Below are 12,360 nucleotides of genomic sequence, written 5' to 3' on the forward strand. Positions count from 1 at the left end.
GGACCTGACTGTATAACTTTTCAATGGGATGCAATGGGAAAAGCAGTGGTCTGAACTCTAACAATAGAATGAGTAATCTAGTTGCTTGCTTTGGAATTATTGAAACTGATTGTGTATTGAAAGTGCTGCAGAATGTACAAAGTTGAGCAATCTGCATATGACTGTGCCTCGTATCCTACGTGAATGAGGAGTAATAAAATTTCACTCCACAAAATTGCTCAGTGTTTTGAAGATAGAAACCACCTAAACATACATTCATGGAAATTACAGTTTGTGGTTTCAGCAGAATCTGCACTTATATGAATAATTCAAAATCTGATATCTGGATTTTAACTAAAATATACATTTTAAGTATTTGTTTATGTATTTTTACTTGTGGTTTCCAATTTCACATTTTGCTGGCTGACCTGTAAATCGTACCCTATCATTTATAGTGTTTTTTCTTCCTCCTAGCCTTCATACAGCTTCTAATGTTTATCTATGTATTTCTGTTATCTTATGCTTTAGTATTTCTAATTGTATTTTTGTTGCATACAAAGCAGGTTTTTAGAAGAAACCTCTGTGAGAAAATAAGGTCCATAAGGCCTCTTTCACATGGGCGAGATTTCTGCGCAGGTGCAATGCGTGAGGTGAACGCATTGCACCAGCACTGAATCCGGACCCATTCATTTCTATGGGGCTGTGCACATGAGCGGTGATTTTCCCGCATCACTTGTGCGTTGCGTGAAAATTGCAGCTTGCTCTATTTTGTGCGCTTTTAACGCAACACAGGCCCCATAGAAATGAATGGGGCTGCGTGAAAATCAGAAGCATCCGCAAGCACCCCTCCATCCCTATTTTACTAAGCATTCTGTATTAAGAATGCTATAATTTTCCATTATAACCATGTTATAAGGAAAAATAATAAAATCTACACAACACCTAACCCAAACCCGAACTTCTGTGAAGAAGTCCGGGTTCGGGTCTGGGTACCAAACATGCCGTTTTTTCTCACGCGGTTGCAAAGCACATTAAAATGCTTTGCACTCGCACAGAAAAATTGTGGATTTTTACACAACGCACCCGCATCTTATCCGGCCCTCACACGCGATGCCCGTGTGAAAGAGGCCTTAGGGTTGTTCAGATGTTTTGAGTCTTGCTGTGAACAACAAGCAGGAGCTTTTCTATGTTCTATGTTCATCATGCTACTTGCTGCAGATGGATTTTTTTGGGTGGCTGAAGTGATCTGCTGCTCTTGAGAACCAGTATCAGGAGTAGAGATGAGCGAATCGAAGCTGACAAAGTGAAATTGATCCGGATTTTAGGAAACTTTGATTAGCAACGAATGAAAATTTTCTTGCGCTTCATGGTAACGAATGGTAATTTTCCTAAAATGACGGCTACACATTTGAGGACTGAGGACCTGGGGCAAGGAAATCTGGGATGGCGGGATCACCCATATTGACATGCCTACATGCAGCCAATCAGCAGCCAGCCAGCCAGCCCTGTGATGTCACAGCCCTATAAATACGGCAGCCATTTTAGATTCTGCCATTTTCCAGCGTTCAGAGTGCAGGGACAGACTAGTGAAGGCACTAGGGATATTTAAAAAAAAATAAAAAAAAGGATTTATAAGTGCAGAGAAAGGATAGGAAGGAATAATTTCACAGCATCTTAGTGCAGAGATAGACATCAGAAGGCGCTAGGGACATTGATAGGAAAGTGATTTACAAGTGCAGGGAACGATTATTTGGGGATCCAAATAGTCATTACACAGCTCTGTAATTCCAGGTTTTTGTTATTGGCTGCAAGTGCCATGTTGGAAAGCCTTTAGTGGCTTATATCTTAGTATCTTATTCAGTGCGACAAGAAAAATATATACGTATTTCACTTCTGCAGTTATTTCTGTTGAAAGCGTAGGGGCTTATTTCAGTCCAACAAGAAAAATATATACATACTGCACAGTTGCAGTTATTTCTGGTGAATGAGTATAGGGGCATATTACAGTAAAAAAAGAAAAATATATATGTACTGTACTGTTGCAGTTATTTCTGTTGAAAGCATATAGGGTCGTATTTCAGTAAAAAAGGACAAATCTATACATACAGCACTGTTGCAGTTATTTCTGGTGAAAGCGTAAAGGGACATATTTCAGTACTACCAGAAAAATATATACGCACTTCACTATTTAATTGTTTTCTGGTTAAAGCGTATAGTGGCCTATTTCATTCCAACAAGAAATATATATTCTCAGGTCACTTCTGCAGTTATTTCTGGTTAAAGTGTATAGGGGCGTATTTCATTATAAAAAGAAAAATATATACAAACTGCACTGTTGCAGTTATTTCTATTAAAAGCGTATAGGAGCATATTACAGTAAAAAAACTAAAATATATACGCACTGCACTGTTGCACTTATTTCTGGTGAAAGCTTATAGGGGCGTATTACAGTAAAAAAGGACAAATATATACTGTGAGGTAGTGACGGGCCTCATGGCTGCTAGGGGAGATTCATTGCAGGAGTTTCTATGTCTTCCACGTCAGTCATCAATTCTGAGGCAGCACCAGGTGCCACAATAAGTCTGGGCTAAGAGCCCAGCCCAGACTGTCAGTCAGGAGAGAGAATCTTAGTGCAACAGAGGCATGCTGGAGACTCCGTGAGGTCTGGGAATCGACAGTCGCTAGGCCAGAGTCAGGCAGACTTCTGAGCCACAATCCCCCAAAGGTACTGGACTTTGTTACAGCCTGGAAGTGCTGGAGTATAGGCTGGAAATTCTGCATGTTGGTACCAAGTGTGAATGGTGCTATAAGTGAGGTAGGATTATCCCTGTTTAGTTAGAGCCCAGGCGGGCAAGGGGTTTGTTTTGTTATTTTTCTTTGGCTGTTGTGAAAATAAACCTGACGTTTGGACCTGCAATCTGGCTGTTGTGGAGATAATTGTGAGAATCCTTGACGTCAGGTGGTAAGACTGTTCCTGTTAATATTTTTGTGGCAGTCCCAGTGACGGTGAGCTGGGTCGGTGCTGAAATTCACTGAGGCAAGAAACTGTCTCAGAAGTGTATGACATTGGGGAAAATGCAGTGTCTGAACAGGTGGGTAAGCCTGTTGCGGTTGCTCCCTCGCAGGAACCTACAGGGGAGAAGGTCTCTGGATCACCCAAAGAGCCTGTGATCAAAGCTAGATTTGGGGTGGTGAAAATCAGAGATCCCATGCTAGCCCGAGTAAGAGGTAGCATGATAGCCGCGCCAGAGACTGATAGTCTGTTTTATCCGCATAATTGTCCCGAACATGTAACACTCCATCAGGTGGTTCTCACTGAGGGAATGTTGGGCCATAATTTCCTCTTATGCTTGGAGGTTTTGAGTAATGGAGACACTTCTACAGAAAGCGACAAAACTCCTGCAGAACATGTACCTGTCCCTTTAAATGATAATGTGAAGGAGCTGCACATTGAGAACAAGGGTGCAGATAAGATGCAAAGTAAAAGTGTCAAGTTACTTGAACGCCATAACTACAATGTGGATTTTTTTTTTAAAGATGTGAACCAGTGGCGTGGGTGGGGGGGGGGGGGATTATTGGACCGCCCCGGGTGCAGGCTCCCACGGGGGTGCCAGCAGGCCCAGAAGCAATGAGCGCTTCCATCAGTACAGATGGAAGTCCTCATTGCTGAAGCGCTGACACCCACATACTGCGGCGGGGCAAGGAGCGGAGCGCATAGTCCCCTGCCCACGGTGCAGGCACGTCAGGACTCAAGCAAGCGCAGTTAAGTATTTATCTTTCAGTTTTTTCTTTTTTTTCTTTTATATGCCAACTTTGGGCGACATGAGGGGGGCCGGGGTGCACACAGGAGGACATTTGGAGGGAAAATATGGTGGGATACTGTGTGGGGCAAATTTTTTTATTTTATTTTACGTGCCAACTTTGGGGTACATGAGAGGGGGGCACACAGGATGATGTAGGGGGGGATATGGTGGGATACTGTGTGTGGGCAAATTATTATGGTAGGGATTATTATGTGTGTGAAAATGACTATATAGGCAATGTGGGGGACACTAATGTGTGGGGGCAGCGTAGGGGACACTACTGTATGGGGGCAGTGTGGGTACACTACTCTGTGAGGGGCAGTGTGGGGGACACTACTGTGTAGGGGGCAGTGTGGGGGACACTACTGTGTCGAGGGCAGTGTGGGAGACACTACTGTGTGGCAGACACTACTGAGTGGGGGGCAGCGTGAGGGACACTATTGTGTGGGGGCAGCGTGGGGGACACTATTGTGTGGGGGGCAGCGTAAGGGACACTACTGTGTGGGGGGCAGCGTGAAGGACACTACTGTGTGGGGGCAGTGTGGGGGACACTACTGTGAGGGGCAGCTTGGGGACACTACTGTGTGGGGGACACTACAGTGTGGGGGACACTACAGTGTGCGGTACAGTGTGGGGGACGCTACAGTGTGCGGTACAGTGTGGGGGGCGCTACAGTGTGCGGGGCAGTGTGGGGGACACTACAGTGTGCGGGGCAGTGTGGGGGACACTACTGTGTGGGGGCAGTGTGGGGGACACTAATGTGTGGGAGGCAGAGTGGGGGACACTACTGTGTGGGGGGCAGTGTGGGGGACACTACTTTGCAGGGGCCACTACTGTGTGGGGCAGTGTGGGGGACACTACTGTGTGGGGGGCAGTGTGGAGGACACTACTGTGTGGGGTACACTACTGTGTGGTGGGCTGTGTGGGGTACACAACTGTGTGGGGGGCAGTGTGGGGGACACTACTGTGTGGGGGCAGTGTGGGGGACACTACTGTGTGGGGCCAGCGTTGGGGACACTACTGTGTGGGGGGCAGTGTGGGGACACTACTGTGTGGGGGACACTTCTGTGTGGGTGGCAGTGTGGGGGACATTACTGTGTGGGGGCAGCGTAGGGGACACTACTGTGTGGGGAGCATGGGGGACACTACTGTGTGGGGGCAGCGTGGGGGACACTACTGTGTGGGGGGCAGTGTGGTGGAAATTACTGTTTGGGAGGCAGCGTGTGGGACGTTGCTATTGGGGAGGCACTGTAGGGGCCATTCTTTTATTTCTGGGAACACTATACAGGGATTATTACCTAGAGCACAATATAGGGTGTTATTATTACTGGGGCACTCTAGGGGACATTATACCTGCTGTGGACACTATAGGGACATTTGGGGTAATTTATCAAACTGCTGTAAAGTAGAACTGGCTTAGTTGCCCATAGCAGCCAATCAGATTCCACCTTTCATATTTTACAGCTCTTTTGGAAATCCTGTTTTACTTTACACCAGTTTGATAAATGACCCAAATTATGTCTATTAGGGTCACTATTTTTCCAGCAGCATAGTACCTGGGGCATTGGGGGGCACAACGGGCACAGTATTGGGGGTGGCAGCAGGATGACATTGTGGGGACAAAAGGATGGGGAGGTTGATGGAAAAATTTAGAAATCTAACGTGTCTGTGTTACAAACTCTGTAGAGACGAGATGTGGCTGAAAGAATTTGTCATGGCGGTCTAATGGAGGAGAAGAGGAAAGAGAAGGTCTACATGACAGGAGATGTCCCTGGATGTAAGAGGTATGTGGTCAAGTATTGCGTGGGTGGGTGACAGAGAAATGACCTGCCCCGGGTGCCAAACACCCTGGGCACGCCACTGATGTGAACTTGATGTTAAGGTGCTCGTACATGAGGTGAAGTGGGCCCGTGGTTTCCTTTTGGTATTGAGACTGTGGGAAAACCCTTCTGCAGCTAGTGATGAAACTCCTGCAGAAGTGGTTTCTAGCCCTTTAAATGAAGTGACCATTAGAAACAATGGTGCTGATAAAGTGCAAAATGAAAATGTGACGTCTTGTAAAATAGGTGATGATAATGAAATGCCTTTTCCGTTGCAGGATGTGGTCGGGGGAGTAGCGCCCCCTGGAGGGAAAATTATAAAAAAGGCAGAAGGGTTGATAAATGTTGAGAAATTACAGCTGGGTGAACCCAAGGGGGTGAATGGACAGGAAAGTGTGTAAGTCCTAGAGGTAGATATGCAGTCTCCAATGTGTTCTATGGTCAATAAGGTAATGTCCCAGGTAGGGATTAACTCGTCAGTGCCCCTAGAGGTCAGCGTTAATAATGACACGAGCGGCATAGGTGACGTATGTGCTGTGACCATTAGCAACTCCGAGAGGGAAGCAACCAGGTCAAAGTCTTGCGAAGTTGAGGTGGTTACCAGTAGCGACCAGATAACAGTTGTATCTGACATGATGAGAGTTAAGTAGGGAGACGTCAGCCTAGTGTCTGAGACCCATACCCAGGCCTTGGTGAATGACCTGCCAGGTCAGTACAGCTACAAACTAGAAGATGTTTTCCCTTGCTCCGCACAGTCCCTAGATACACTAGAGAAGGGACTAGCTGGTCTCACAGAGCAACTGAAGAAAGCTCCAGAGGAGTCAAAGGAGGAGACTCAGAAAGAGATGAATGAACTGAAGGATCTAGAGTCACAAATAGATGCAGAAATTCTCCAACTTAAAGAGGAACTTGCAGCTTCTGAGCGATCCAGACGTCATGCATAGCCGAAAAAGGGTGAGCTGGCTGATGAGGTCTCAAACAGCATCTCAGGAAAAATGGATATAGTGGAGGAGAAAACACTTTTGGAAGCCAGGATTGCTCATCTTAACCAAGAGTTACGTGAATAGTGGACCTGGACCACCAGAGACAAATTGTGTCTAAGTTATAGAAGAAACAGAAGAAGTTTGACCAGCTCCTGGCTTAAAAGAAATACATCTCGGCTCGATATGCCGAAGAACGTGACCGAGCGAAGGCTGATGCTCGGGAAAAGGAGATCAAGGCTCTTTCCTTGGCTAGAGCCCTTGAAGAAGCGCTTGAGGAGTGAGAAGAGTTTGAGAGGCTGAACAAGCAACTTAGTGCAGAGATGGAAGGACTCATGAGCTCTCAGGATGACGTCGGGAAGAATATCTATGAGCTGGAGAAGTCTAAGCCAGAGCCTGTTAAGAATGGGTCTGGAGATGGTGGCGTTGCAGTGTGGCCAAGTCAGAGAAGATGGAGGAGCTTTCTGCTAAACCCGTTGATGGGGCTAACATGGATGCAGAGGCCAAGAGGCTCACGGCAGTGTGTAGTCAGGACCTGGTCAGGAAAGACGTCCCCTCCGCCTATAAGGCCTTCCAAGTAGCTAGCAGCGTTCTGGAGAAGAAGTATGAGAAGATGGACGACCAGTATGTAGATCCTGTTTACTACGATGGGCCGACTCTGCTGAACTCTTCCCGAAAGGAGAACCGTGTCCTAAGTGAGCCTCTGGAGAAAATACATGAAGTTGACGATTCTAGTGAGGTCCCAGAGGCCGATTTCATGCCAACAAGAAATATATATTCTCAGGTCACTTCTGCAGTGATTTCTGGTGAAAGCGTATAGGGGCGCATTTCATTAAAAAATAAAAATATATACGCACTGCACTTTTGCAGTTATTTCTGGTGAAAGCGTATAGGGGTGTATTACAGTATAAAAAGAAAAATATATACGCACTTGTCACGGAAGGTGTACAGGAAACAAGACAACACAAAATGAATATACGACTTCACTGCATCCGAAACTAAGGAACAAAAAGGGAGACCCCTGCATCAGACCTGGCACTCTCCCTGACTGCTCAGCCTATGCGAAAATCCCAATGGTAGATGATCGCATATCCTCGTACCTCGACTGTATAACACCTGAACACCCTATAATAGTGAGGGGACACGACCACCGGCTCCCTACACTAGATACGGAGGGAGTCAGGGTCACCTGAGATCCAGCAAACAGAAAACACAAATTAATGCACAACACTTATCTTGTAGAAGACTGGGAAGTAGGATCAGCATGCACACACACTCCAGGAAGTAATATAAACCGCAAACCTATGCACTATGGGGAGGAATTTAAAGGGATGCAATCAGTACAACTACATAACAGCTGAGAGAGGCTAATGAGATGAGGAACTGAAAGCAAAACAAAGGAAGCTCAAGGAGGAGGTTCTGAAAGGCATCTGTCAGAGCTTCTCAGATGTCTGGTGGTGACAGCACTGCACTGTTGCAATTATTTCTGGTGAAAGCGTATAGGGGCGTATTACAGTAAAAAAGACAAATATATACTCACTGGACTGTTGCGGCTATTTCGGGTGAAAGCATATAGGGGCGTATTACAGTATAAAAAGACAAATATATACGCACTGCACTGTTTCAGTTATTTCTGGTTAAAGCATATAGGGGAGTATTACAGTATAAAAAGACAAATGTATACGCACTGCACTGTTGCAGTTATTTCTGGTGAAATTGCATAGGGGCGTATTTCAGTACTACCAAAACAATATATACACACTTCACTATTTAATTGTTTTCTGGTTAAAGTGTATAGTTTAGTGTTGGTCGAGCAATAAAGTGCTCTGATGCTCGAGTAGAACACCTCGGTATGCTAGGGTGCTCTAACGAGCACCCGAGCACAATGGAAGTCAATGGGAGAACCCGAGCATTAAAGCAGGACAATGCGTCAGCTCATCGAGGTTGCATCATTAGGGTACGGATGCTGGAGCCTGGGGTATCACCTGAAATGTAGAGGCATGCACATTTTCCAGCCTGAATCCCATTGAATACCTATGGGATCAGCTTAGTAATCAAGTAGAGGCTCGTAACTCTGCACCCCAGAACCTGAATTACCTGAGGGCTGCCCTTTAGTGTTGGTCGAGCATCAAAGTGCTCGGGTGCTCGAGTAGGACACCTCTGGATGCTAGGGTGCTCTACCCAGCACTTGAGCACAATGGAAGTCAATGGGGGAACCTGAGCATTAAACCAGGCACCCCCTGCTGTGAAGAGGGGAGGGTGTCTGGTTCACATTAAAAGGTCAGAAATTGATGCAAACACCACTGAAATGGTTTGGGAACAGCATGGGGAGGATGTCTGGATGCATCTGGGAACGATGTTGTCCGAGTAGTACACCACTTCAACAGACTGACAATAATACGCACAAAACCGAAGATAAAATCAATTTTAAAGGAATAGTTATTAGGAAACATTCTTTCCTATGTTTTTACTTGCATATAAAGTGCAAGTGCTTCCAAAAAATATAAGGAAGAGGCACTCTGATAAAACCTGTATATCACATAAAAAATTTAAGGAAGAGGCACTCTGATAAAACCTGCATATTTTATAAAGGAGGGCTTCATTCACATTTCATGTAGTCAGACTCCTACACTCATAAAGCCTATGCACTAAGTGAAAGGGCTGCCAAAAATTACAAGGAACCGGCATTACAATACAACCTTTAATACTGTACACATAAAATTATGATTGATGGCCCTCAAAAAGTATTGGAGCAACCAATACTGACCATCTAAAACATTAGTGGTGAGTGCCTTCTGCTGAACTGACCCTCTAAAACATTAGGGGTGAGTGCCTGCTGCTAATCTGACAATCTAAAACATTAGGGGCGAGGCCCTGCTGCTGATCTGACCATCTAAAAGATTAGTGGTGAGGGCCTGCTGCTGAGCTGACCCTCTAAAAAATTAGGGGCGAGTGCCTGCTGCTAATCTGACCATCTAAAACATTAGGGGCGAGGGCTTGCTGGTGACCCTCAAAAACATTATGTTTGGGAGCCTGCTGGTGACCCTCTAAAACATTATGTGCGAGGGCTTGCTGGTGACCCTCACAAACATTATGAGTGAGGGCTTGTTGCTGATCTGACCATCTAAAACATTAGGGGCAAGTGCATGCTGCTGATCTGACCATCTAAAATATTATGGGCGAGTACCTGCTGGTTACCCTCTAAAACATTATGGGTGAGGGCCTGCTGGTGACCGTCAAAAACATTATGGGTGAGGGCCTGCTGGTGACACTCAAAAACATTATGGGCGAGTGCCTGCTGCTGAGCTGATCCTCTAAAACATTAGAAGCGAGGGCAGCCTAATAAGCATGTTGATATGATGGAGGAGAAGGAGGATGACGAGAACCATATTGAACGATTGAACCATATACCCTTTTTAGTGGTGGAAGGGGTGCATGAGAATACAGTGTATTCAATACACCATAAAAGCCACATTTAGAGTGCCTTTATGTTCAGCCGCTTTACTCTGGTGGAGTAGAGAAGTCAGGGGCATTCCAGGCCTTGTTCATTTTTATAAGAGTCAACCGGTCAGGATTTTTAGTTGACAGGTGTATGCGCTTATCAGTTATTATGCTCTCAGCAGCACTAAATACACCCTCTGACAAAAAGCTGGTGGTGGGGCAGGCCAGCAACTCCAAAGCGTAGAGCACCAGTTCATGCACACATGTCCAGCTTGGACACCCAATAGTTGTAAGGCACAGAGGGATCACTGAGGACACTGACACAGTCTGCTACATATTCCTTCACCATCTTCCAAAATGTTTCCCTCCTGTCGGGGTGTCATAAAACTGTCCCAGGTCTTGGAGAGTGTTGCCCTGCCTCTGTTGGAACTGCTGTGTGTTCCCCTCGTCTCCCCTCCTTGGTTGGCCAAGGAGCTACGTACTCTGCAGCCAGCGTTGTCAGCTGTAAATTTTTGGAGCAATTTTTCTACAATGACCTTCTGGTATTGCACCATTTTGCTTGTCCTCTCCACCACAGGACTGAGAGATGAGAAGTTCTCTTTGTAATGGGGGTCGAGAAGGATGAAGAACCAGTAATCGGTGTTGGCCAAAATGCATACAACGCGAGGGTCACGGGAACGGCAGCTTAACATAAATTCAGCCATGTGTGCCAAAGTCCTAACAGACAAGACTTTGCTGTGCTCATCAGGAGGATGACTCTCAATCTCCTCATCCTTTTCGTCCTCTTCTACCTATCCATGCTGAATAGATGGAGTAAAACTTCCATACGTACTACCCTCTGTAGCGGATAAAGCCGTCTCCTGCTTCTCCTCCTCATCATCCAATTTGCGCTGAGAAGACAAAATGAGGGTGGTTGAACACGTCGGCTAGGCATGGTATGTGTGTGAGCTTGCCAAGTTCCAAAGCCGCCACTAAGTTATGGCCATTATTAGACACAACCATGCCTGGTTGTAGGTTGAGTGGCAAGAGCCACAGCTCAGTCTGGTCCCTTATCCCCTGCCAAAGCTCTGCGGCAGTGTGCTGTTTGTTACCTAAGCAGATCAGTTTAAGCTTGGCCTGTTGCCTCTTCTCCACTGCAGTGCTGCACTGCTTCCAGCGACTGACTGATGTCTGACTGGTGCTACAAGATGATAATGTAGAGGTGAAAGTGGAGGCAGAGGAGAGAAAGGCGGGGTTGCAGCCACTAACCTGAGTGGCGGCGGAAACCCTAATGGAAGTAAGGCCTGTAAACCTTGGCGTCGGTAACACCTGTGCCATCCCAGGGTACGACTCGCTCCTAGCCTCCACAATGTTCACCCAGTGTGCCGTCAGGGAAATGTAGCGTCCCTGGCCGAAAGCACTTTTCCATGTGTCAGTTGTTAAGTGGACCTTCCCAATAATTGCATTGGTCAGGGCACAGGTGGTGTTAAGGGACACATGCTGATGTAAGGCTGGGACTGCACAGCAAGAAAAATATTGGTGGCTGGGGACAGAGTACCGCAGGACAGCCGCCTCCATCAGGCTGCAGAAGGCTTCAGTGTCCACAAGCCTAAATGGCAACATTTCCAGGGCCAGGAATTTGCAAAGGTGCGCATTTAGTGCTCTGGTCTGTGGGTGGGTGTCTGGGTATTTGCGCTTTTGTTCAAAGGCCTTCGGTATAGACATCTGTACGCTGCGCTGGGACACAGATGTGGATGTGCTAGCTGATGATGCTTGCAAAGGTCCAGGTGCATGGCGGGAGGCATCCGGGCCTGCATCTTGGACAGGCGATTGGCCAGCACTAGGGATGAGCGAACCCGAACTGTATAGTTCGGGTTCGTACCGAATTTTGGGGTGTCCGTGACACGGACCCGGACATTTTCGTAAAAGTCCGGGTTCGGTGTTTGTCGCTTTCTTGGCGCTTTTTGAAAGGCTGCAAAGCAGCCAATCAACAAGCGTCATACTACTTGCCCCAAGAGGCCGTCACAGCCATGCCTACTATTGGCATGGCTGTGATTGGCCAGTGCAGCATGTGACCCAGCCTCTATTTAAGCTGGAGTCACATAGCGCCGCCCGTCATTATGCTCTGATCAGTATAGGGAGAGCTTGCAGCTGCGACGTTAGGGCGAGATTAGGCAGTGATTAACTCCTCCAAAAGACTTTATTCAGAGATCGATCTGCAGCTGTGGATGATTGAACTGCTGCTATTAAATTGCTCACTGTTTTTAGGCTGTCCAGAGCGTTTTTCAGTCACTTTTTTCTGGGGTGATCGGCGGCCATTTTGTGTCTTGTGGTGCGCCAACACAAGCTGCCACCAAG

This window comes from Bufo gargarizans, chromosome 3 (genome assembly GCF_014858855.1).
Source record: "Bufo gargarizans isolate SCDJY-AF-19 chromosome 3, ASM1485885v1, whole genome shotgun sequence".
Lineage (NCBI taxonomy): Eukaryota > Metazoa > Chordata > Amphibia > Anura > Bufonidae > Bufo > Bufo gargarizans.